Here is a 27,340-nt window from a genome sequence, read left to right on the forward strand (position 1 = left end):
ATATTTATGCATTTAAATGTAAATAGTTTCTTCCTTAAAATGGGCTATTTAATTATGAATTTCAGTAGATGAAATTCAGTAGAATTTCAGACCTTTGTGCCAAGGAAAGATGGAAATATCACAACTCTAGCATTATGGATTTCCAAAATGGATGTGTGGCAAATGTGATTCTAGATTTATTATTGTCTTTTGAGAGCTCTCCTGTCTTTTCAGCTTAGCATGCAATCTGAATTAAATTATAGCCTGGGCAGAGCTGCACCTTGGGATTTCCCTTTCGTGTTTCCCACTGTTTAGAGTTCAATGAGCTTTAACCTCCTTGATTCTGAAAATCAAATAATGTCATGGTTGATATCAAACTGACGGCTCGTCCTCAATTGTTTAAATATTCATGGTTTTTAATGTTTATTTTAAAATATGTGTTGGAAATTTTTAAGCATTAGACCAAAAATCACACGCATACACACATCAAAGGGTATGTAAGAGCTGCCTGGCATTGTAAATTTGTGAATGCAAGTAATAGGAAGTATATGCAGAAGCCTGACTTCTTACCACAAAATCTGGGCCTCCAATTAGGACTAACTGGAGAAAAGTACACTCTGAATTATGGGGCACCTTAAATGAATCATATTACAGGATCATGGGATTTAGAGGTGGAAGAACCTTGGAGATTATCTAGACTAACCCTAAAGCAATAACCAAAGATCATCTAGCCCAGAGGTACAGTGCCTGGAAAATAGCAGGTATGTGTTAGGTGCTTACAGAATTGAATCCTTTGTTTTACAAATGAGAAAGTCAAGGTTTGGAAAGTTAATGGTTTATCCAAAATCATGTATATAGTAATTAATTGAGACATGATTTGGACCCAGACCCTTAGATGGTTTGGCATAATGGCTAGTGGGGCAACTAGTGGATAGAGTCCCAGGTCTGGTGTTGAAAAGACATATTCCTGAGTTCAAACCTCTAACATCACTAGCTATGGGTCCTTGGCAGGTCCCTTCATCCTGTTTGGATCAGTTTCCTCACCTGTAAAATGAACTAGAGAAGAAAATGGAAAGCCACTCCAGTATCTTTACTAGGAAAACCCCAAACCACATCAAGAAAATTCAGAAACAACAGAAAACTAAACAACAACAAAAATAACTAGAGAACTAGTCTTGAAGCTAGAAAGACCCTTCTCCAAATCCTCCTGATTCTCCTTATGCCTGTATGACTAGGCATTTTATTTAACCTCTTCAAAATTTCATTTTGCCATATTTAAAATGAGGCTATCAAAACTTATTATAATGTAGAAAGGTTGTGAGACTCAAATGAGATTATATATATAAACATATATATACAAACATATGTTTGTGTGTGTGTTACATTTATTAAATTATTAAATGGTTTAGAAACTGGACCTGTAATTTCATTGTTAAAAGAAACTAACTCCTGAGTGAAGTCACTCCCTTTCTCCTAAGGAAGTTTGCTATCTTCTCTGCAACTACTGGGGAGTTTCTTAGTACACTGAAAAATTAATTGACTTGCCCAGGGTCACAAAGCCAGCATTTATGAGAACATGTATTTGAATGTATGAATGATCAGTCTGGTTCTTTTTAAATTTTTTTTCTAATCACATATGAAAACAAGTTTTAATATTCACTTTTATTTAGAATTTTTGAATTCTAAATTTTCTTCTTCCCTCCTTCTTTTCCCCCTCTCCATTTGATATAGGTTTTAAATGTACAGTCATGCAAAGCATATTTCCATATTGCTATATTTTGAAAGAAAACACAAACCAGAAATATCTGGAAAATAATGCAATTTTAAAAACCATATACTCTAATCTGTATGAAGACTCCTTCAGTTCTTTCTCTGAAAGTAGAGAGCATTTTCATCATGGATTGTCTTAGATCTTTCTTTTTATTAGCCAAGAATGGCTAAAGCACTTTCAGTTGATCATGATACATCATTGGCATTATTTTATACAGTGTTCTTCTGGTTTTGCTCACTTCACTTTGGATCTCTTCATGTAAGTCTTCCCACAACCTGCCTATAGCATCATACCCATATACTATCCATGTATTTTTTACTGTTTATTCCTAAATATTTTTCACATGCTCATAAGGAAATAATTGTGTGAAGTAGGTAACTAGTTGAACCCTGCATTTGTGATTATTGATTTGTCTAGAAAATATTTTCTTCATAAATAATGTAATGATGGGCCTGAATAAACCTTAGTCACATTACACAGATTCTAAATTAGTAGAAACCAAATGATTCAGAGTGCAATGAAGTTAACTTTTTTAGTGCCTTTTATCATATGTTGGAATTAATACCATGTATTGGCTCTAAGATATGAGAGTGGTAAGAGCTAGACAATGGGGGTTAAATGGGTCACACAGCCAGAAAGTGTCTGATGCAGAGCTGAACCCAGGACCTCCCATCTCTGAAACATAATGCAATAGAAGAGTTATTTTGAGCCATAGGTGATGAGAGATTTTTTTTAATAGCTCACATTTGTAGAGTATCTTACTCACTTTTATGTTCTTTGGCACTCTCATCCTTGAAAATATTATTATTCTACCAGCTTCATTTTTGTCTCTGTATCCACAACACCTACCACAGTGTCTAGCTCAGTTAGATATTTAATAAATATCAATTAGAAAAAGGAAAAGGAACAAGTCCTGAGTATACTGCTGAGCAGTTTAAAAATAGCTTCTCATTTGAATACTTATTACAACTGATTAATTATTTGATTGACCCTCTTGTAAGGATGAGGAAACAGGGAGTCCTTCAGGTAATATGATTTGACAAAAGGTGCTCAGCTAGTAAGCAGCCAAACTGAAACACAAGCCTCCCTCCTAGGAGTCCAAATCTCTTTCCACTCTCTGGAAATTTCAGGGGTGTGTGTATTACTGAAGATTCTGCAGTGGATCCTAAAGAAGCAGATAGATAAAAGGATCTGGAGGTATGGATCAATGAGGATGTGAACCATAAAAAGGACACAACCTTGATGAGTCTCCCCCCATCCCATTCTGTTTAATTGACAAGATTAAAGGTCACCAAATGGTCCCTGAAATCCCTTCAGCTCTCAATCTACATTCTTGTGACCTCCCTTTATTAATAGACTTAAGTGAGCCTGTTGGTCATGAAAGATGGATTCAGATTGGCTGGAGAGACTGGTGGATGGCATGTGGAGTGCTGCATGACCAGGTGTTCAGAGTGCCCCTGCAGCAGAGTAACTGGTTAAAAATAAAATGAGCTGATGTGGAAGAAGTCAAGTAGGAAAACCTCGAAGAGCCAATCAACAGCATGAGAGTACAGTACGCCTATGGTCGTAGAGTCATTTCTAGGGTTCAGATTTGGCTGCCTTTTTCCCCATTGCCATGACAGAAAGCAATCTATGGGGGAACCCAATCTGGAGCAGTGGCAAAGGCCATTGGGAACACTTGGATAGGATGATGAAAGCAAGAGTAGCAGTATCTAACAGGTACTAGACCTGTTCTAAGGCTCTTTAGAATGTCTGAAAAACATATAAAAGAATATATTTTTACACACTCCTTTTTAATTCCCAAAGTGATTTTATCTCCATTCTCTTATTTGGTCCTCAAAACAATCCTGAGAGGCAGATAATGAAAATATTTCTATCTCCATTTCACAGACAGAGTCTCAGAAAGGGTAAATCCTGAACTCTCACTTCCATATTTAGTGACTTGTAGAGGCAAGGATTGAATTCAGGCTTTGTTATTCCTTTTCCACTATAAGCTGATGCCATATTGATATTAAATTAAAGAAGATTAGCATTTTAAAGAACAATGGATAGATGAGTCACAAAATCTGACTTTTTGGGGTTTAAGAATCAACACATGAAGACTTAACTAAAATGAAATAAATTAGGTTAATTTTATAAACCAAATTTTATAAACTACCCTATGTTGATCCCTTCCAATATAACATATATATTAGAATTTATGTCTATATTCACATGCTGAATATAAGTAATTTTCATGCTTTTGATATACATATTACAAAATATCACTGGAATTTATATTATCATAATGAGAGGGTTCACAGGGCAGTATTTCCTATGCTGACCATCTGTTGATAAGTAAAATTAATGTGACACAATATAGGATACTTTATGATAGTTAAATAACCACCATGTTAATGTTAAAATTGAATGGCTTTTTGACAGAGATTAAGTTGTATTCATTTTAAATTGTATTGATTATTTAAATTTGGCAGAATTTTTGGTAGATTTAAAGATTTTCCCAGACTGTATTCCCCATTATTCTCTCAGATGTCTGTCTTTTCTGTCTAGTATCTGTAAGTAGCCTTCATATAACATCTTCTACTTAACAAGCTAGGGGTATAATGAATAGAGTCCAAAGACTAGAGTCAGGAAGACTCAACTTTCTGGGTGCAAATCTAGCCACAGGAACTTACTATACATGTGGCCCTGGGCAAGTCACTTAATCCTGTTTGCCTAAATTCCTCATCTGTAAAATGAGCTGGGGAAGGAAATGATAATCCACTCCATTATCTCTGCCAAGAAAACATGGAATCAGGTCAAGAGGAATCAAATACAACTGAGGTAATTGAGCAACCATGATCATTTTCTGTCTCCTTTGCCCAGTTGCTTTTTCTCAAGTTTCCCTTGGAACTTTTGAGGAGAATCTGTTTTCTCTAGTGAAATTTATTCTCTGTTAACAAGTGTGACTGAGTCAATAGTATAAGGTATTACTTTTAAGTCAGAAGGAATCCAGAAGAGAAAGGGAAATGAAAGGATGATAATAATAATTTAATATTTATGTAGCATGTAATATGAGCCAAACATTATGCTGAGCACATTATAATTATTATCTCATTTGATTCTCACAACAACCCGTGGATGTAGATACTATTAGTATCCCCATTTTATTTATTAAAAAACTGAGACCTAGGTGACTTGCTCAGGATCAAAAATGCAGTATTTTGAGACTGAATTAGAACTCTGACCTTTCTGATTTCAGGCCCAATGCTCTATTCACTATGCCACTTAACTGACAAATAAAACCTCCATTTGAAGTTTTAAAGTATATTAGGATCATAGGTTATAGCTTCATTTGCCGGGAAGTGATAGAAAATGGTTATTTATGCCATTTTAAAAATTATATTTCAGATGAAAGATTCATTCCTGGATCCAGTTAAAATTTAGTTGATACAACTTATGAAATGAAGCACTTAAACCCTAAGGCATTGATCATTCTAAAATTCTCAGTTTAAATGTTGCTAATAAGATGCAATTATTAGTGTCTATTAAGCATTGTACATAAAAATGTTTTGTATTGGTATTAGAGATGATGCTATAAAAAGATTTTTTTCCAAAGTTGAATAGTCTTATGAAAATAAGAATCTCCATAAAGTTGGGAAATAATAGGTAATAAAATATTAATCATTACCTAAAGCTAACAGTGGCTGAAATTATTTACATAATATTGCCTAAGTAGCTTTTGAAAAACAATTATTTCTATAAAAATGACTGTGAGAGGTTAGTCTAAAGAATGAAAATACTTGAAAGATATTTTTAAAAAAAAAAGAAACCAGGAAATAGTATATTTCTACATGCAGGTATACAAGGAAGATTTTTTTAAATAAACATGTCAGAAATTCCACTGGCAATAAATAGAAAGATCTTAAAACTATCTTCAAAAGAACACAGAAAAACAATAGAATAATTAATTTCTAACTAATTTCATTACTTGTTTCCTAGAATTCCTTTAGAGGGAATTATATTTTATTAAAATATATAACAACCTTCATTAATTTGGGAAAATAGGAATATCTGTTTAAAATTCTGAGCAAGATTTTACAAATATACCCTTTGGCAATCCTCCTTTATTGATTTAATTCATTACCTTGTTAAAAATATTATGGGAAAACATTTAGAATCCTCTCTGGAATTACTCTTACAAATCCCACTTGTTTGGGCACATTGCTTCCCTAGGCTGCTACTTCTTATCCCCTTAGAGTAAGGGAGGAAAACTGCAACAGGTTGAGATTTGTAATACTGTTATTGAGATATTTCCACTTTCTGTAGCTTACCAAATATCAATCACTCCAATCAACTGTTACAAATTGGGCTGTACAAAGAAGAAATTACTGAAAAAGGTCAGAAATTACAAAAACAAACAACCAAAAAAACAAAAAACAAAAAACAACAAAACCAACCAACCAAATAAACAAACAAACAAAATACAAAACAGAAACAATCAAGTCTCTCTGGGAACAAACTTAAAGAACAGGATAATAAGTCATATTATTTTGTAAAAATTCATGGATTTAAGGATTTCCTTGTTATTTCTGTAAGCAGCAATACTTTTCTCCCTTCATAGAAACTCCACCAAATTTTCCTTGGATCATGGCATTATAATGGAACAGTGACACACACACACACCTTTTTCAACTGGACAGGCATCTTTCAAGGCAGTTTCTTAACTACTGGGTCAGTCTGCTCCTGGGCTGGGTATAGTCATTCAAGCCTCAGGGCTGGCTTCTCACTAGACTTGGTACTGTGACTTCCCCATCAGTTGTATTCTGCTACCCACTGCAGTTACCGAGTAATCCTTTGAAAGATCTTCAGAATTTTGAAGCCAAGAAGATTGAAAACTCATCAGTTACATCTCTAGATACTCATTCACTTACAACAAGAAAAGAATGAGCACACAAGGCAAAAAGAAGAAGTGTCAGAGCACTGTATGTCACAGGCATGTGGCAAGCATGTGGGAGAAAAGGTCTCTTGCTATTCCCCCACCTGCTGCCTTAGAGCAATCTTCATCATTCGAAGGTCCCAGGGAAGAGAGTGGGAGATTGACAATCAGTTCTTTTGTTTCTAACTCATTCTGGTTCAGCAGCCAATTAAAAGTTTTTATCCACGTCAAAGTATGCTGATAAAGCAAACCAAAAAATAGTTTATCTGGAAAAGCTCTAATGTGGGAGAAAGGATCCCCTCTGTTATTCATTTCTGGAAGGTGACTCAGCAGGACGTATTATACAAGCCTTTTCCCACATTCAAAATCATAATGCTTTTCCTCTGAAAATATCCCCCAGAATGATGTGTCTTGTTCATTCAGAGGTGTTTCCATTTCATCTTCCCCATTGGACTATGTGCCCCATTAGATCAAAGATTGTTTTTGTCTAACTGTATCCTAAGCCCTTAGCACAGTGCCTGACACATTGCATAATGCTTAAAAAATGCTAGTTGACTGACTCACCAGGAATGACAGCTCTGTATATCCTCTAAGGACAGGACCCTCATTGGCAAATCCCCATATTACTGAAACTACTATAAGTTTTTGGAAATAAAGATTTATTTTTCATTTTATTTGAATTATTGCTAAGTCACTTTAATCTTGGAAAATAGTTATCAAAACTACACTGTCCACTTCAAGATATTATTGTGAGGGCAAGAGGTCTGTAAATCTCAAAGGTCTTTATGAATATAAGTAATCATTATTACTATTTTTACTATAATATTCTGTTATCGTCATGATATAAATTTCACAAAAAAATCCGTTGGTGAATTTTGTCTTAGATTACCAAAATTTCATCTCTTTCTAATAATTACACTTAACAACAATGTCTTTCCAAATCCTTGAAGTTTGTTATATTAATATTGATGTTGCATCCTTTTATTGTTTCTGCTCTGCTTTATTTGCTAACTTATTTCCCTTACAACTTCCATGGTCTTAAGGCAGCATTTTAATTTTTCTCAGGGCTGACCGGAGGCAAGAATGGTGAATACTATTAAAAGAGCTTAGGAAATATCACCTGCATAATATTATATACTTTGTTCATTCACATAAACTTGGATTGATTTATATTTTCCCACCATCAAAAGCAATATCTGCTAATTAAGTTATGTTATCAAATTTTCAGGAGTAAAGGGTCCTCCTCCAAGGGTTTATAACTTACTAATCTTATAGAATAATTTGAAACATTAGGAAATAAAACAGGCCAAACGGAGTTTTGCTTTCTTTTTAAAATATGGATATTATGGTTATATGTGTTTATATAGTGTCCCAAAGGCTTAATGAAGTTTTAATATTTAATACCTAAAGAATGCAGTAAGACTTAGAACAGCTTATATATTTCTTATTAATAACAGGTAACAGGAAACATTTATATGGTGCCTATGTGCCAAGCACTGTGCACTTTACAAATATTATCTCTTTTGATCCTCACGGCAACACTAGGAAGTAGGTACTATCATTATCTCCATTTTACAGATGAGGAAACTGAGGCAAAAAAGATTGAAGTGTCTTGTCCAGATCTACACAACTAGTAAACATCTGAGATGTTACAGATGTGGTACTCAGGGTTTTTTTTTTTTTTATTCCAGACCCTATCCACTGTACTACCTCACTGCCCACTTACTTAATGAACTTCATTTTATTGAAAATAAAGAGCCTCTGTAGCTGTATAACCCCCGGCAATAAGTCAAATCGTCACTTAAATAAGGGGAGAAATGCCAAATTACAATGTAATCAAACCTGTGGGTTGCAAAATAAGGTTGGCATGACAAATATTAACACTTTTGTTAGTAAACATTAATCAGAAATTATTAAGTCCCTTCATGAGTTTGGACTTTTTAAAGGATTAACTAACAAACATTATATGTCATCTGCTTTTTTTAAGGATTGTGGTATGCTTTTATTTGTGTCAAAAACCAAGTTGAAACTTAAAAAAATACATAAATATGGGAAATTTGTATCAAGCTAATATTTTGTCAAAAATACTGTTATTTCACCAACAAAAAGAAACAGATATAGTAAAGATAAAGAAAGGCTTGATAGATTAGAAGATGATATTTCTCACCTCACTGAATTAATTTTTCTGATATAGACTAATACTAATCATTCTATCAATGACCAAATTCCCCCTTTGTGAGGAGTTTCCGATGTTTTTAGTGGAAATTATAATTACACTTGGGGTTTTTCCCTTCCCCTCCTTTTTTTGTGACCAAGTATCCTGATTTTGGCCACGGTAGAAATTTAGTGATTATCCATGGGTCAATCATATCACAAATAAGCACTGAAGCTTTAATTACTTAATTTCTAACTTGCATTGGTTCATCCCTCTTTAGGCAGCCTTCTTAGGCACCCCAGTATTACTGGATGTCTGACAAATTGCTATCAGACACTGTAGATACCCATTCAGCTTGGTCCTACTACTGCTCAGAACTCAAGTGATTCCTTAACCTCAGCCTTCCCACTAATAGGTATTACAAATGCCCACATCCATACCTAATGCCTCTACCTACTTTTCCAAAAAATACTATTACATTTACTACATCCAGTGGCATATTTACACACACAGTTACTTCTCCCTCACTCTTTCACACAGAGCCATGGTGGATATTTTTTGATTCCCAACTCAAAGTGATAATATGAGAAACAATATGGAAAAAATATACTTGTATTACTTGTTTGAGCTCAATCATTGCCTACCTTACTTCTAGCTCAAGCTATTTACTATAATGACTCTAGTACCATCCCCTCCTAAAATTCTGATTACAAACATAGGAAGGCAATCTCAAATCTTTGCTCCTTTTTACTGTAAATATATAAAATAAAATGAAAAAAAAAACTAAGTAACAAATATTTGGGGAAGAAATTACAGATAAGACTGGAGGGTTCTAAAAACCTTAGTAAACCAATTATTTGCATCATTGAAACAGACTTTAACTGTCTAAATCATTGAATTGAGACAGGTGTTGGGCTAATCCAACTGCTGTAATTAACTCCAGGGTCTCTTTGGGCATGACTCTTGGCAGCTGCTAGCAATGTAGTTTTTGGCTACAAACTCTCACATTAGTTCATGCCCAATTAGATCACAGGTCATAGAGCTAAAGAGGACATTAAAGATCATATAGCTCAACCCCCTTATTTTTCAATGAGAAAACCGAGACGATTGGGTCACCAAAGCTTTCCATATTATGGAACTAATAATTTCATTTAAAAAATTTATCAGGTCTGATCATCAAAGATTATGTTTTGAGTTTTACATTTATGTTTAATACCTATCTGAGCTAGCTGCATACTTTAGCTATAGGGAACTTGATAAATTCATAGTGAGAAGAAATGATGCAAAATTAAGATAATATGACCAAAGTTGATTAATGATGATTGCCATATAGGAAGCTCTCTCCATATAGAAATGCTCTTCATTGAATAATGTCACATGCAAGATAAATGAAGTCTAGATGGAAGATAACTATCACAGGAAAGTCTCTAGCCGTATTTTTGCAGAAGTATAAGCTATTGGGGCAGCTAAGTAGCTCACTAGATAGAAAATTAGGCCTATAGTTGGAACATTCTAGGTTAAAATGTGGCCTCAGACACTTCCTAGCTGTCTTACCCTGAAGAAGTCACTTTACACTAATTGTCTGGCCCTTACCAGTCTCCTCTCTTATAACCAATCAATACACTAATTGTCTGGCCCTTACCAGTCTCCTCTCTTATAACCAATCAATTCGAAGACAGAAGGTAAGACAGTGGTGTTGTTTTTTAAAGAAAAAGTGTAAGCTGTCTTCAAGTGTTTTAAAGTCTGTCTTAAAGTCAATTAAACTTGTTCTTCTTTGCCCCAGAAAGAAGAGATAGGATCAATAGAAGTTTTAAAGGACAGATAAATACTTAAAGCAAATAAACATTTCATAATTGCTGTCCAAGAGTGAAACGAGTTATCTTAGGAGATGGCAGAAATCTCCTAGAGCAGAAGGATATCATAGATGGCATTCTTAGGCATACACTAGATATATCTTCTATTTAGAGATTTCTCGATTTGGGAATGTATTTAATGGTCCATTTTTTTTTTCATTCTTTTGATGTCTTCTTTGTAGTGATTGTTTTGCCTTAGTTGAACCTCTCTGAGAAACACAGATAATGAGTCAATATATTTGTTTTTACCCATTTCCTATTTCCCCAAATGGAAGTGTTATAGCACTCACAAAAAAGAGAACACAGGCCCACTGTTTACCTACAATGAAGACATTTCAGTATCAATTGTCTGCATGCAGTCATATTATTAATAGTTTAGAGTCAAAGTCAAATTTAATACCATGTTAGGAAAAAAAAGAAGGCATAAAGATAGGAAGATAAAGAGTTTTATATCTTCCTCATTTAAATACATAGAGATTTGTTGAAGTGATCTCTAGAGTTTCATCTTTGTAATATATTTTCTAAATTTGATATTTGATAGGAAATACTTTATTTAAAAAGAGCTTCTAAGAACACCAATTCTCCTCAAAAAATGCTTTTTTTATAAATCAATAATTGTAAATACAGTGGGATGTTATTTTACCTAAAAACTCCCTATGTCACTGTAAATATGTCATTTAACTCAAAAGTAATTTGTAAAAGCCTTCACTCTTTGTGTTTTCCTCCAATTTAATTCATGCATGGACCATCCTAATTTTTTAAAGAGATAAAGTAGACAAATGGGTGAACAGTTGTTGTTATCTACTTTGTAAACTTTTAAAAATAAAAATATCTCAGAGATATAAGTATCTTCTGAGTTTAAAGAATAATCCTTAATGGAATCACCATTCCATGATCATCAGACCTTTGATTTAAGACTTTCTGTGATAGATAACCAATTGATCTTCTTCCTAAGGCAATTCTAAACTATAGGAAACTTTAGCACTTTTAAAGTATAAGTTAAACAGTTTAGAAAAAAAAAAACAAAGTTCAGGAGCATGACAAAAAAATAGGATATCAAGGCTATTCACCACCATGGAAGGAACAGATGGAATCTGAATACAAATTGAAACATACAGTTCTCTATTTTCTCCATGAATTTTTCTCTAGTGCAAGTAATTTGTTTCTTCTTTCACAACATGATGTACTTGGAAATATGCAATTTATGATAATATATGTACAAACTACATCATATTACCTACTGCTTTGAGAATGAAAGAAAAGTAGGGAGAGAGAGAACATGGATTGCAAAATATTAGAAAATATATATTAAGGAAAATTACTGAAACGTAATCTGACAAATAAAATCAAACAAAATTTAAAATTAAAAAGCTTCATAACATCACTATATTTCTAAGATTAAATTCTTCTCTATGTCATTTAGAGATTTCCATAACCTGGCTTCTACCTATCTCAACATATTCCCCTCATGCTATCCACCTTCCATACAACCTGATCTACTACCTGTTCCTCATATCCATTGCATTTTGTTTCTTCCTTCCTACCTTTATGAAATCCATTGCTTATTCTTGGAATGTTTTCACTCCTTTGTTCATTCAAAACAGCTCCCATGATTCTTCCTTTAAAGACCTTTTTCCTCTCTAGTTCTTAGAGCTGTCTTTCTCCCAACCCCCACATAAAAGTATTTATAGAATATTTGTATATATGTATGTATATGTGTATATGTATATAAATAATGGCTACTTATTTGTGTGCATTCTATTTCATAGAAGGATATAAATTTTATAGCAGGAACTATTTCATGTTTGCTTATGTTGGCACTATATTGACTCAAACACAAAAGGTGCTCAAAAACACTGGATAAATTGAATTTGTGGCTTTTTTTCATTCAATACTTATCTTCTTTATAACTAAGAGAGTTGCCTAAAGGACTAAGGGATTAAGTGATATATCTAGAGTCACACAACCAGTATGTGTAAGAGGCACGACTTGAACTAAGATCTTTTTAACTCTTGAGCCACCTTAGCTCTCTATTCACAGTAACTTGCTGCCTCAATCCCTGGGTCATTCAGGCTATTAATTCAGAGGTTCACTTTCATTAATAACTTGATTTTTAGAAAGAGTTCAAAGAAGCATTTATTTATATAAGATACCTCCCAATATTATCCAAGAAGCATCAAATTTGCTACCCAATTCCACTTACATCTAAACCTTCACTATTAAACCAGGCTGAACTGTGGAATGGAGAGGGACTTAAAAGGAAATGCTGGTATGTTTTCCTTTCTTCTCATAGTGATTTAAATCATGCCTGTACTATATCTCTTTTGTGGGTTGACTTTTTAGCTCCTTGCTTAGGCACTGGATCTTTTAAAAATAAATCACAAGCACTGACTTGCACTCATTTCAAGTCTCATGCAATATAGCAGAGTAAGCATAATGTCCAAAGAATTTGATTAAATTACTGGCAAGGAGAAGGAAAATGTGCTAGAAATTAAAATGAGGTAGGTTAGAAAAATACAAGTTTTAAAACTCTACTAATGCATTAAAAAATGTTTAAGTGTAACGTTATAGGAACAAATAAGTTGCATTTACTACCTATTATCCTGGAATAATAATTCCTTATTGACACATTTTAAGATGATATTTTATGGATCTTTATGTATCCAAACTCAAATGTACCTATTATTTTCAAATATTTGTATGAAACAAATATGGCTTATCCCATATATATTATCTCTATTAAAACATACTCTAAGAAATGAAAGCAGAGTTTAGTGTTTATGAATTTTTACTTCTAATAACATATCTCAGAGTGGAAAAAAGAAAGTGATGTCCATTTTCCATTTTTAAGAAGTTGTATCAATTTAAAAAAATACTTTCAGGGTAATGTAACTTGAATTTCATGCAGATTGGCTAATATATTTTCCCTGAAAAACAACACAACACACCTCAATGCAATTCAAAGATATGATTCACAATTCTTAAAATTTATTTCCTGAAATGATTTCCATTTAACCTTGTTAGAGGAACAAATCATTCAACCAATCCTAAAGTCAGACTTAGTTGGTCAATACTTATCAAATTGCAATAATAACAACAATTGATTCAGGGGAAAGAGTGCTGTATTTTAAGTCACCTGTGTTGAAATATAATCTCAGCCTTTTACTACCTTTTATGATATTGAGCAAACTCCTTATCCCCTTTTGGCTTCAGCTTCCTTAGTTATACAGTGGAAATAATAGACTACTTCTAAGATTTCTAGCTCTAAATCTATCTTTTATATAAATGTTCTAATACAAATAATGGAAGGATAGCTTATTCACTACAAATACTTCCACATAATTCAACTCTAGTTCTATCTCTAGACTTGAGCCTCTAGATTAAAAAAAAATTCAAATAGATATTCACCAAGCTTGTTCATAATTTTCCAAATTGTCTTCTGCTTCTTGACTTCTTTAGTGGCTACTTTTTTACACAAAAGGAGAAAAAATCATCAATCCCTTCTGTTTAGGATGCTGACCATTCAATCATGACCTTACTTTAGTATTTTTAATATTCATGATCAGCCAGAATGTCTTTTATACATTTCATTTATTTTCCTTTAGTCTTCTTTCTCTTTGTGGTAAAACAGAAAGATAAATAAATAATGTTGTGATCATACATTGGTCAAGTCTACTTTTAACTTTCTTCCCATAATAACTGGTTTCCCTGAGATTGGGTTTATGTCTCTTAACACTAGAGTTTTTCTTGTTATTTATTTTCTACTAAATAATTTATGCAATGAATATTTCACCTCTGATAGCCACAGATATTAATAATTCTATGCTCATTTTATAAAAATCCTTTAAGTTTATAGCGAGGATGGAACCTTAGGGATGATTTCATTCAACCTTATCATTTTGCCTTTGAGAATATTGAAACTGAAAGGTAAAAGGTGACTTGGCTGATAAGTCCAAAGTTACACAGGTAAATGGTATGAAAGAAAGTTGGGTCTTGAATGTAGATCTGCCATGTCCAAAGCTAGTGTTCTTCCAATAGATCAAGCAAGTGATTGATCTCTCAATGTGTTTCTTCCCAATGAATACTTATTGGAACGTAACTTAATAAAACACATCCAAACAGACTATTCAAAAAGCTTGGTTCCCCTCTACATTATATGAAAGTTGTACCTGTTCCTGCGTAGAAGATTTTCTTTTTTATGCTCTAGTACTAAAAGTCACAGAATTATATCTATTTCTCAAATAAGAATCATTTTCGGTACTACCATGTGTAAGTATGGAGAAAAATATCACTATATATACATGTAAACATACATTTGGAAGTCTATGAATAACATCTGTTGTTGTTTTGGGGTTTTTTTCCCCCAGTCATATATCACGGTGATGCTACTGAACCAGGAGGCCATGTGCTATGGTTGTTTTTCCAGTGGTGTTGATAGATTACACTGAGTCATCCTCCAGCTCTTGTCTGAATTGCCTTGTGACCCATAGCATTCACTGTGAGATGATTGGCTGGGGTTAGAAGTGCAGCCTATAACCAGGAAAGTTTTTTTGTTTTTTTTCATTGTGTGAAGCTAACTGGCCCATATGGGGATTGAACATGAGACCTTGGCCTCATTAGCTCCGTGCTGTAGCCAACAAGGCTATATATAGTCTGTGTTTTAGAAATGTACACATCTCCTGACTTCCATTCTTGTGTTTTATGTTTAAAAGATGTAAAACCCCCCTGATTAGTAATCCTAGAACTTAAATATCTTTACAGCCAAGTTCTCTGCTGTTTTAATTTTGGGGAGGGTTTTGTTTAGTACTTTGTTTTGTTTTGACAGGATAGAGAAGGGTAGCCTGTTAAATGCTGGCTAAGATGATGGCATACAAAGGTTTCAAATGGATTCAAGTGCTGAGAACAGCAAAATGTTTTCATTATTTAAATAACCACAGGCTGCCAAATGAATCATAAAGGGAGTAGCATGTCCTGTGCCAAGGTGTCACTTTCATTAAGTGAGAGATTGCACCTGAAGGACAGTTTAATTTGCAGCTGCGGAAAATATTTGAACAAAGTGGTACTGTTACAAGTGGCAGGTGTTGCACCAAAGTACATTTTTCCAGGAGATGCCAACTCTGGGCTGAAAAGCACCAGAATATGGTGAGGGGAAAAAGGGATGGAGGGGGAACGTGCATATTTACTATTATTATTAGGAATAAGATTGCATATTTTATTTCATGTGATAGCACTGGTTACAAGATTCTTCAATGTGATTTTTTTTGGTTCAGCTCATTCGGTATTCTCAGAAATATGCAATACAAGCAAAGACAGAGGTTTGTTCCCTGGAGGCTCACTATCAAAGCTAGACAGATCAGAGAAAGGGTTCCAATTGTATTTACCTTTCAGAGTGTTTACACTATGGTTTCATGCTGGAGAGATTAATGTACTTTGATCTTGCTTAAATGGATTTTGCCATTTTCTTTTGAAGTAGAGTTTTTCAATGTCCTTTCACATTAACTTCCTGATTCAAATCACAAGGAATTTTTACAAAAGGTACAAATTTCAAGTTTTTGTAAAGCCATTGTCATCAGGGATTAAGAAAAAAATCCATGGAGGAGGAAATAAAATTTCTCTGTGGAAAGAAACATGCTGAATAGGGGTGCTGTAACTGCTTACATTATTAAAAGATCTCTGATTTGTGTCAATTATTTGGGGTGAGTTTGATCATGTTGAAACTAGCAATTTTTTTTCTGCAGACCAGAAGTGGTCATGCCCATCTTTAATGGACTGTGGAGCAGTGAAGTTTAATTTGAAAAAAACTTTGTTTAGATTTTCATTTTTGTTTCCCATTCATTGAGAATAGATTCTACTGTGAATACCATGGACTTCCCTACGAATCTAAGCTTAATTGCTAAAGCCATAACAAATTCAAGTGAGTTTTTGAAAGCCTTTCCATGGGGAGTTTTATACAAGATAAATTATTGTACTGTTTTCAGAATAATGATAGTACTTGACCATTAGTGTTCATATGGTTTTTCAGCCTGATGTAAGGTATTGGACTTTCTTTCTGGATATGCTTAATATTGTTGATCACATCTAATTTGGAAAACTAGCTATTGTTTAATTTTAATGAGTTGGATATTCTCATATCTCTATATAATCAAAGCAAATCCTGGGGAAAATAGTACGTGGTGGCGATCAATCAGGAAGAAAACATGACTGAAGAGTAGTTTGTTAATACTTTAAAATAATAATTTCTATATAATTTTATATATTTAGAGAGAGTAATCAATGAAGTAAATGTCATCTTAGAAACACTTAAGAAAATGATAAGATATTTGAAAACAGCTAAAGGTGATAACTAGAGAGGAAGGAGATAAACAAAATTCAAAAAAAAAAAACCCCAATAAATAAAACAGTCAAACATTCATTGTGGGAAGGGAGAAGAAAGACATTAAGATAACTTTACCTCAATTATGCCAGAAATGAATAGCAACAAACTTGCTTATAAATGATACCTAATGTATAGAGAAGCTTTTGTTAAAAATAGACTTTTTTCATATCATGGGAGCAATAAGAAAAAGTATTCTATAGGCCTTCCTCCACCAAAAAATCATAGCCATGGACTCCTACTTGCAAATTATTCCTGATCAAACCTCAAAATACTATCTAATAGTGGTATTCTATATTTTGAATAGATAAAACTCAGATCATATTTTGCTACTTATTCAACATGACTCATTGATTATGGAATCCATTTGTATTCCTGGATGATTAAAAGAGGAAGTAGGGCAGAGTGGCCAGATGGAACATTGGATACTATGCTAAGGGCTAAAATACATATCAAAATATAATGGAATCTCAGAGATTGTCTATTCCAAATCTACCAGAGCAAGAGGCCCCTCAACATTTCTTACAAAGTTGACAAATGGTCATCTAGCTCTTTGGAGGGGAATGGAGGGACATCTCCAATGAGGGAGAGTTCATTGCCTTCCAAAGCAACTTACCCTACTTTTGGATAGCAGATAGTGAGGAAGTTTTTTTCTTACATTGAGCCAAAATCAGCCCCCTGCCCAGTTCCTACCCATTGCTCTCAGTTCTCCCCTTTGGTGCCAAGAAAAATATGTTGAAGTCCTGTTCAAGCCTTTCAAATACTTAGAAACAACAGCCATGACTCTGCTAAATCTTTTCTTCCCTAGGCTAAGCAATTGACTTCTATCAACCAATGTTTCTATAGCATGCATATTTCCCAGATAATTGACACTTAAAACAAAAGAACACATAATAGCAATGATTACTAACAAGGATCAGGACTGAAATTATATGGATTGTGACTAGTGTAGTTCTAGGTTTGGGATGTCTTTTTTCAGGAATAAAGTTAAGGAATCTAACTTCAGATATAGCTTCTCTTTCCAAATAGGTCTTGATAGAAGAAATCATAGATACAAAATATAACCTTAATATTTATATGATGCAGTTTGTATAATATCCTATGTTTTAAAAATATGTACTATGATTTCTAGAGTTTTATGTTTAAAAAAACATGAGGAAATTAAAATCATGTAAAATATCAGCCTTTAGTTACAAATTAAACTTCATATAGATGTATCATATAATGGAATACTAAGAAAAATTATTCTGTAAACTTTTCAAAAAATTTTCTAGAGGTATAGGTTCTACTTTAAATTATTCCATGTCAATAAATATACTAAATTATAGTTATATATTCTACTTTGGTTAGCTAAAACTTAGGGCATGCTGTACAACTTATTCAAATTGACCCATTTCATTATAGAATACATTTATATTTGGATAGGGGGGTAATGTAGTATTGTGTACTCTGATGGGTGCCAAAACATCTATCAGAGATGTACAGGCCCTCAGAAATGATCTATCCCAACCATCTCTAAACAAGGAGTTCCTCTACAATTCTTTCAAATTTTTTTGTTAAAGTGTCCTCTTGTAATCCTGGACATTGCTTTTTTGTACATTAGGAGCACTTTCTAAAGTAACAGTCCCACTATTACATGTTCTGTAGAGCCCTATTTATTGTCATTTCCTGAGGTGGCCAATTCTCTACTTTCCTTCCTCTGTTATGTTAGAAATTAGGATCACTCAGATGAAAGTCTGAGTAAAAAATATACTTGAGTGGATGATTAAAAATTGTTTACTTTTTTATGTTGGGAGAAAGGAGAAGAGGTGTCACTATGTGGGGAAGGTCTACTATATCTATTCCTCCGTTTTTAAATAATAAAAATAATGTTTTGCTCTCACGTTTGTTATTTTTGAGTGGTTCAGTTATATCTAACTCTTCTTGACTCCATTTTGGATTTTCTTGGCAAAGATATTGAAGTGGTTCATATCAGGTTATTTTACAGAGGAAGAAACTGAGGGAAAAAGGGTTAAGTGACTTTTTCAGGGTTCTATTGTTGGTAAATATCAATTTGAATTTGAACTCTGGACAAGGAGTCTCCCTATCTCCAGACCAGGCCCACTACCCACTGAGCCACCTACCTGCCCTAATTTGCTTTCATCTACTCTTTTATAACACTCTCAATGAGAACACTCATGTTCTCATTTGATTCTAAATTTCCATAGCCTCAACACTTTTATCTCACAGTAACGACTCAGAATGATTCCTAATTGAGGCATCAATATGAGACCATGGATGTTTTATTAGCTACATGTATCTTATGAAGGGCATAATATTAATTGTTCAACAAGCACTGACAGATCATTTAATATGACCCAGGGATTTTGATAGCACTTGGGAACCTGAAGATAAATGAAATAATATCTATCCTGTGTAAAGATAATTTTAGCATTATGACTTAAAATCTAAATTTAATTGGTCACCACAGAAAATCCCAAATAATAAAATACCCAAGACAGCTAGAAATTTATGGTGATTTAATTGATATAGTGGAATGAGATTAAGAAGAAGGAAGAAGGAAAGGGAGTAGGATTTCTCCCACCTGGCTAGTGCCAGAAGGAAGACCAGAGGCTCTAGAAAGTAAGGAGGAAGAAATCAGCCTGAACTCCAAAAGAGCTCAGCCAAAATACCTGAACCTGAATCAGCTCAAGGGCAAACTCACCACCAAACCCAGACAAATAGCTGCCACACTCCAAGATGTTGGAGCGCTTAACATACTGCCATCCAGAGTTGCCTCTCCTGGGAAAGAGGGAGAGAGAGCAAGTAACATGCCTTATATAGATGGTTTTACATCACTTTCCTGAGTCTCATCTGTGCCAATGAGAGCTTAACTTGACTTAGGACAGCCCAGGGGTCTGTCTGCTTTTTCTGCACATGTCTGTTGAAGGTCATTTCCTCAGATAATTAACTCTTTAAGTATGATGCAGGCATTCCTGATCTTGTTAAACTAAGTAGGGTAGAGAAATGTATAGTTCCCAAGACTTGATTCTGTTAACCCAAGTATCTCCATTGTTACTAATCAGGAAATAGCTAAATCAGATCTTCTAAAGTAAGTGCTGAGTAGGGTGGAGTAGTTTGTTTTTTTTTTTTAATTTGGGCATTTCCAAACATTATTCATTGGAAACAAAGATCATTTTCTTTTCTTCCCTCCCCCCTCCCACCACCTCTCCCACAGCTGATTCACAATTCCACTGACTATCACATGTGTTCTTGATTCAAACCCATTGCATGTTGTTGGTATTTGCATTAGAGTTGGAGTTCATTTAGAGTCTCTCCTCAGTCATATCCCCTCCACCCCTGTAGTCAAGCAGTTGCTTTTCATCGGTATTTTTACTCCCACAGTTTATCTTCTGCTTATGGATAGTGTTTTTAGATCCCTGCAGATTGTTCAGGGAGATTGCATTGCCACTAATGCAGAAGTCCATTACCTTCTATTGTACCACAATGTATCAGTCTCTGTGTACAATGTTTTCCTGGTTCTGCTCCTTTCACTCTGCATCACTTCCTGGAACTTGTTCTAGTCTCCATGGAATTCCTCCACTTTATTATTCCTTTTAGCACAATAGTATTCCATCACCAACATATACAACAATTTGTTCAGCCATTCCCCAATTGAAGGGCATTCCCTCATTTTCTAATTTTTGGCCACCAAAAATAGCGCAGCTATGAATATTCTTGTACAAGTCTTTTTGTCCATTATCTCTTTGGGGTACAAACCCAGCAGTGCTATGGCTGGATCAAAGGGCAGTCTTTTATCACCCTTTGGGCATAGTTCCAAATTGCCCTCCAGAATGATTGGATTAATTCACAACTCCACCAGCAATGAATTAGTGTCCCTACTTTGCCACACCCCCTCCAGCATTCATTACTTTCCATAGCTGTTATGTTAGCCAATCTGCTAGGTGTGAGGTGATACCTCAGAGTTGTTTTGATTTGCATCTCTCTGATTATAAGAGATGTAGAACACTTTTTCATGTGCTTATTAATAGTTTTGATTTCTTTGACTGAGAACTGCCTGTTCATGTCCCTTGCCCATTTATCAATTGGAGAATGGCTTGATTTTTTGTACAATAGATTTAGCTCTTTTTAATTTGAGTAATTAAACCTTTGTCAGAGGTTTTTATGAAGATTGTTTCCCAATTTGTTGCTACCGTTCTGATTTTAGTTACATTGGTTTTGTTTGTACAAAAACTTTTTAATTTGATGTAGTCAAAATTATTTATTTTACATTTTGTGACTCTTTCTAAGTCTTGCTTAGTTTTAAAACCTTTCCCTTCCCAAAGGTCTGACATGTATACTATTCTGTGTTCACCTAATTTACTTCTACTTTCTTTCTTTATGTTCAAGTCATTCACCCATTCTGAATTTATCTTGGTGTAGGGTGTGAGGTGTTGATCCAAACCTAATCTCTCCCACACTGTCTTCCAATTTTCCCAGCAGTTTTTATCAAATAATAGATTTTTGTCCCAAAAGCTGGGGTCTTTGGGTTTGCCATAAACTGTCTTGCTGAGATCATTTACGCCTAGTCTATTCCACTGATCCTCCTTTCTGTCTCTTAGCCAGTACCAAATTATTTTGATAACCACTACTTTATAGTATAGTTTGAGATCTGGGACTGCAAGTCCTCCTTCCTTTGCATTTTTTTCATTATTTCCCTGGATATCCTTGATCTTTTGTTCTTCCAAATGAACTTAGTTATGGTTTTTTCTAATTCAGTAAAGAAGTTTTTTGGTAGTTCAATGGGTATGGCACTAAATAAGTAAATTAATTTGGGTAGGATTGTCATTTTTATTATGTTAGCTCATCCCACCCATGAGCAAGCAATCAATGTTTTTCCAATTGTTTAGATCTAGTTTTAGCTGTGTGGAAAATGTTTTGTAGTTGTGTTCATATAGTTCCTATGTTTGTCTCGGCAGATAGATTCCTAAGTATTTTATATTGTATAGGGTGATTGTGAATGGTATTTTGCTCTCTTAATTCTTGCTGCTGAAATGGGTTAGAGATATATAGAATTGCTAATGACTTATGCAGGTTTATTTTATATCTTGCAACTTTGCTAAAGTTGTTGATTATTTCGAGTAACTTTTTGGTTGATTCTCTAGGATTCCTTAAGTAAACCATCATATCATCTGCAAAGAGTGATAGTTTGGTCTCCTCATTGCCAATTTTAATACCTTCAATTTCTTTTTCTTCTCTAATTGCTACTGCTAGTGTTTCTAGTACAATATTAAATAATAGAGGTGATAATGGGCATCCTTGTTTTACTCCTGATCTTATTGGAAAGGCTTCTAGTTTATCCCCATTGCAGATGATGTTTGCTGATGGTTTTAGATATATACTGTTTATTATTTTTAGGAAAGGCCCTTCTATTCCTATACTTTCTAGTGTTTTCAATAGGAATGGTGTTGTATTTTATCAAAGGCTTTTTCTGCATCTATTGAGCTAATCATGTGATTTTTGTCAATTTGCTTGTTAATATGGTCAATTATGTGGATGGTTTTCCTAATATTGAACCATCCTTGCATTCCTGGTATGAATCCTGCCTGGTCATAGTGGATGACCCTTGTGATGACTTGCTGGAGTCTTTTTGCTAGTATCCAATTTAGGATTTTTGCATCTATATTCATTAGGGAGATTGGTCTATAGTTTCCTTTTTCTGTTTTTGACCTGCCTGGCTTTGGGATCAGTACCTTGTTTGTGTCGTAAAATGAATTTGGTAGAACTCCTTCTTGGCCTATTCTGTCAAATAGTTTGTTTAATATTGGGATTAGTTGTTCTTTGAATGTTTGATAGAATTCATTTGTGAATCCATCTAGACCTGGGGATTTTTTCTTAGGGAGTTCTTTGATGGCTTGTTCAATTTATTTTTCTGAAATGGGGTTGTTGAGGTAATTTATTTCTTCCTCTTTTAGTCTAAGTAATGTATATTTTTGTAAGTATTCATCCATATCATCTAGATTGCCATATTTGTTGCTATATGATTGGGCATAGTAGTTTTTAATGATTGCCTTAATTTCCTTAGAAATTCATTAGAGATGAGGTCTCCTTTTTCATCTTGGATACTGTCAATTTGGTTTATTTCTTTCCTTTTTTTAATTAGACTGACTAGTACTTTGTCTATTTTATTTGTTTTTTCAAAGTACCAGCTTCTAGTCTTATTTATTAAATCAATAGTTTGTTGACTTTCAATTTTATTAATTTCTCGTTTGAGTTTTAGGATCTCTAATTAAGTCTTCATCTGAGGATTTTTAATTTGTTCACTTTCTAATTTTTTAATTTGCATGCCCAATTCATTGACCTCTGCCCTTCTTAATTTGTTAATATATGAACTCAAGGATATAAATTTCCCCCTCAGTACTACTTTGGCTGCATCCCATAGGTTTTGAAAGGATGTCGCATCATTGTCATTTTCTTCAATAAAGTTATTAATTGTTTCTATGATTTGTTCTTTAACTAACTGGTTTTGGAGAATCATATTGTTTAAATTCCAATTAATTTTTGATTTACCTCTCCATGTTCCCTTACTAATTATTATTTTCATTGCATTGTGATCTGAGAAAGTTGCATTTACTATTTCTGCTCTTTTGCACTTGTTTGCAATGTTTTTATGCCCTAATACATGGTCAATTTTTGTGAATGTACCATGTGCTGCAGAAAAGAAGGTATATTCCTTTTTGTCCCTATTTATTTTTCTCCACATGTCTACTAACTCTAATTTTTCTAAGATTTCATTCACTTCTCTTACCTCTTTCTTATTTATTTTTTGGTTTGATTTTTCTAGTTTGGATAGAGGAAGGTTCAGATCTCCCACTAGTAGAGTTTTTCTATCTATTTCGTCCTTGAGTTGCTCTAGTTTCTCCTTTAGAAATTTGGATGCTCTGCCATTTGGTGCATACATGTTGAGTACAGATATTTCCTCACTGTCTATACGGCCTTTTATCAGGATGTAATTCCCTTCCCTATCTCTTTTAACTAGATTTATTTTTACTTTGGCTTTGTCGGATATGATGATTGCGACTCCTACCTTCTTTTTGTCAGTTGATGCCCAATAGATTTGACTCCATCATCTTACTTTCACCCTATGTGTATCTACCTTTCTCATATGTGTTTCTTGTAGACAGCATATGGTAGGGTTTTGGACTCTAATCCACTCTGCTATTCGCTTGTGTTTTATGGGTGAGTTCATTCCATTCACATTCAGAATTATAATTACTAGCTGTGTATTTCCCAGCATTTTGATTTCTGCTCCTTTACCTGCCTTTTCTTCTTTCACTATTTCCTTCTACACCAATGTTTGCTTTTGAACAGTTCCCCTTGTTCCCACCCTTATTTTACTTCCCTTTCTATCCCCCTCCCTATTTATTCCCCCCCTTATTTTCCCTGTAGTCTTTCTAAAATTAACCCCCCTGCTCCCTCCCTCTCTTGTATTGCTTCCCTCCCCACCAGACAGTTTGTTACCCTTCTACTCCCCTATAGGGTACAAATCTATTCTCTGCCCCCAATGGATTGGATTGTTTTTCCCTCTTTGAGTCACTTTCAAAGCACGTAAAAGTTGAGTATTTCCTGTCTTTGACCTCTTTACCCTTCCAATGTATTGATGTTCTCCCCCCTCCCACCATGAGCTTCTTTATGACATATAAATTTACCCCCATTTGTTTCTTTTCCCATTTCTTTTAATATTAACCTATTTTAAAGCTCCAGTTATATATATGCATACTTATGCGTATGTATTTTTGCATGCATATATCTATATACCTATTTATGTCTTGTCCTTTCATCCTATACAGTTTGTTGCTGTTCCCTCTAAGTATACTTTTTTTTGCTGCCCAGGTAATAACAACAGTTTTTAAGAGTTACCAATGACCTCTTTTCTTATAGGGATACATATATCATTTTAACTTATTGAATCTCTTAAAATTTTTTTTTTGTTTTTCTTTTTTCCCCTCTTTTTTAATTACCTTTTGATGATTTTCTTGAGTTCTGTGCTTGGACATCAAATTTTCTGTTCAGGTCTGGTCTTTTCTTTACGAATTCTTGAAATTCTTCTATTTTGTTGAATGACCATACTTTCCCCTGTAAGAATATAGTCAGTTTTGCTGGGTAGTTGATTCTTGGTTGTAGACCTAGTTCCCTTGCTTTCAGGAATATCGTATTCCATGCCTTTCTTTTTTTTCAGTGTGGATGCAGCCAGATCCTGAGTTATCCTCACTGTGGTTCCTTGGTATCTGAATGACTTCTTCTTGGCAGCTTGTAATATCTTTTCTTTGGTCTGATAGTTCTTGAATTTGGCTATAACATTCCTGGGTGTTGTCAGTTGGGGATTAAGTACAGGAGGTGATCAATCTCCACTTTTCCCTCTTGTTCAAGGATTTCGGGGCAGTTTTCTTTAGTAATTTCCTGTAATATAATGTCCAGGCTTTTTCTCTTGCCATGGTCTTCTGGTAGGCCAATAATTCTTAAATTGTCTCTCCTTGAACGATTTTCTAAATCCTCTGTTTTGTGAATGAGATGCTTCATATTTTCCTCAATTTTTTCATTCTTTTGGTTTTGTTTTATAGCGTCTTGCTGCCTTGTGAGGTTGCTCGATTCAAGTTGTTGTATTCTGGTTCTTAAAGACTGGATTTCATCCTTAGTTTTTTGGTCGTCCTTTTCCTTTTGGTCGGATTTTCTTTGGAGGTCATCTTTCATCTTCTTCACCTCATCTTTCATCTGCTTTGCCTCATCTTTCATCTCCTTTGCCTCATTTTCCAGCTGGTTGATTTTGGCTTTCAAGACACTATTTTCTGTTTCCAGATGACTTATCTTAGTTTTTAAGTTCTTTTCCTAATTGTCTTCAGCCTCTCTTAATTGTGTTTTGAATTACATTTTGAGTTCTTCCAAAGCCTGTATCCAATTCGCTGGGATTTCTGATTTTTCCTTTGCTGGGTCCTCCCCCTCTGTTTCATTTGCTCTTTGCTCATTACCTGTGCAGAAGCTGTCTATTGTAATTTCTTTCTTCTTTTTCTGTTGTTTGCTTGAGTTTATCCCTTCTTTGCTCCCCATATTTGGCTGTGCTCTTGCTCCTCTCATTTTGTTTTGGTTTTGGGGCTGTCAGTGTCCCCTCTTGGAGCTTTGTCAGATCTCTTGGTACTGTCTCTAGGGGAGGAATGTTAGCTTCCCTGTCCTCTGGAGGCTTTTGATTGGATTGAGTTCAATTGGGTTGGGCTGTATGTGGTATGAAGCACTGAGGCTCTGAAGACTCCTGGAAGGCTGGACTGCCCAGGCTCTCTCCAGTTCTCTCCAGCTGCTTCTCCTCTTACCGCAAGTGCCTTTGCCTGCCTCCCTAAACTCTGAGGAGTTCTGATGGGATTAGTTCAACTGGATTGGTCTAGATGTGCCTGAGGCAAGGGTGAGACTGGAGCCTGATGGAGGGACCCAGCCACCGCCCTTTTCTCCCTGGCTTCCTCCCAGCTGTCCAAGCTGGATGCTCCGAGCCTGTCGCCCAGCTGCTCCCAAGTTAGACCCTGCAAACCAGCACCTTTGCCCACTCAGAGGTTCCCGCTGCTGCCATGGGCTCAGCGCTCTGGGTTGTGGGGGAGGGGTCCTGGGACCTACCCTCTGCCTTCCCCTTAGCCCTGAGTATTCTCGGATTCGGGCTTTTGGGGGGCATACCTTTTGATTTGAGTCCAGAAGGAGGATTCCCTGCTTCTGTCCTGTTGTTCAGATTGAATTTTGGTGCCCTAAGAGCATTCGGTCTGTATCGGTAAGGAAGGGTCTTCCCCGAGGTCTGAACTTTTGCTGCTTGCTAAGCTGCCATCTTGACTCTGCCCCAGGGTGGAGTAGTTTTAATATTCACACCTGAAGTAGTATATGTCCTAAAAATGCATAAAAATATATTTGAATAATCCTATATACATAAAAATATATGCAGAGTAAATAATACTTATAGATAGTATATTCATGAAAAATGAAAGCTGAATAAAGATAAATGACTTACCCAAGGTCATGCATACATTTGCAGAATTTGGACCCTTGTCCAGTCTTCTATCTTATGTCATCTAGAATTAGTGTGATTTAAGGTTACAGTTTCATTTTCATACTTTCTTTTTGGACATGTATTTCTGAGAAATTGAGAGAGGTATTCTCATTCTGCTAACTATGATATCATATTCCTGCAGGAGTTTTATGATATGGTAAGTGGAAGTTTATCTCAGGCATTGAAAGGGCTGGAGGACAGCACCAGGTAAGGAACACTGGAACTTAAAAAAAA

At 34.8% G+C, this 27,340-nt stretch overlaps 1 protein-coding gene across 5 annotated transcripts in view; it reads left to right on the top strand.

Moving 5' to 3' along the window:
* SEMA3A (semaphorin 3A) overlaps positions 1-27,340 on the top strand; it is a 657,947-nt gene that overhangs the window by 569,443 nt on the left and 61,164 nt on the right. The gene's annotated exons all lie outside the window — the stretch shown is intronic.

This window comes from Monodelphis domestica, chromosome 5 (assembly GCF_027887165.1).
Source record: "Monodelphis domestica isolate mMonDom1 chromosome 5, mMonDom1.pri, whole genome shotgun sequence".
Lineage (NCBI taxonomy): Eukaryota > Metazoa > Chordata > Mammalia > Didelphimorphia > Didelphidae > Monodelphis > Monodelphis domestica.